We start from the raw sequence: 904 nt of genomic DNA, 5'->3' as shown, positions 1-904 counted from the left end.
GCGCGAGGGGGGGCGTACGCCCCAATACAGCGCCGGGACAGCCGGCTGAAGGGGGGTTCACGCAGGGGTCAGGCTGTCTGGAGTCTGGCTGCCATCTTCCCGCCGGCCGGATCTCCCGTCCATTCACCAGATTCCTCAGCGGGTCGAGGGCGAGCTCGCCGGGCTGGTTTTGGTGACGGATCGCCTGTCATCTTGTGACGCACAACGGCGAATCTGAGGCCGGCCATACACCGAATGATTCCAAATTGGATGGGCGCTGCTCGAGATATTCACACCATTGCGTTCCGTGAATTCACAGAAAATGCGGAAAAAGATGTGCGCGTTCGCGGAAAGTGTCCAAAACTGGCAGCGCGCTTGCGGTACCATTACTTTTTAATGGCACTGCAGACACGTGGACGCGCGGGGGAAATGCGCACAAAGGTGCGGAAAAAGCCACGGAACGCATGTAGCAAATTTTGTTACATGAGCTACTTTTCCCACGTTTAGGGCATGTGCAGCACCCCAATGGGGACGTGAGCCAAACGCAGGACGCAAACACCTGCAAATGCGCGGGAATGGGCGCCACTGGAACGCGCATTCACCGCTACATGATGGTGTGACTGGGGACTTCGTACATGACCCGACAGACGAGCTGCGGAAATGTCCCGCACACTGGAAAGTGATTGCAGGTCCCATTCACATACATGTACACAGCACAGTAAGGCGAATCACGTGTACAGAGTACAGTAGGGGGAATCACGTGTGTACAGAGTACAGTAGGGTGAATCTGACATGTACAGAGAACAGTAGGGTGAATCACGTGTATACAGAGAACAGTAGGGTGAATCTGACATGTACAGAGAACAGTAGGGTGAATCACGTGTGTACAGAGAACAGCAGGGTGAATCTGACATGTACAGAGAAC

Source organism: Nanorana parkeri, unplaced genomic scaffold (assembly GCF_000935625.1).
Source record: "Nanorana parkeri isolate BGI_ZX_2015 unplaced genomic scaffold, ASM93562v1 scaffold897, whole genome shotgun sequence".
NCBI classification, from domain to species: Eukaryota; Metazoa; Chordata; class Amphibia; order Anura; family Dicroglossidae; genus Nanorana; species Nanorana parkeri.
The sequence above is the reverse complement of the archived record's forward strand: the minus strand, read 5'-3'. Positions refer to the sequence as shown.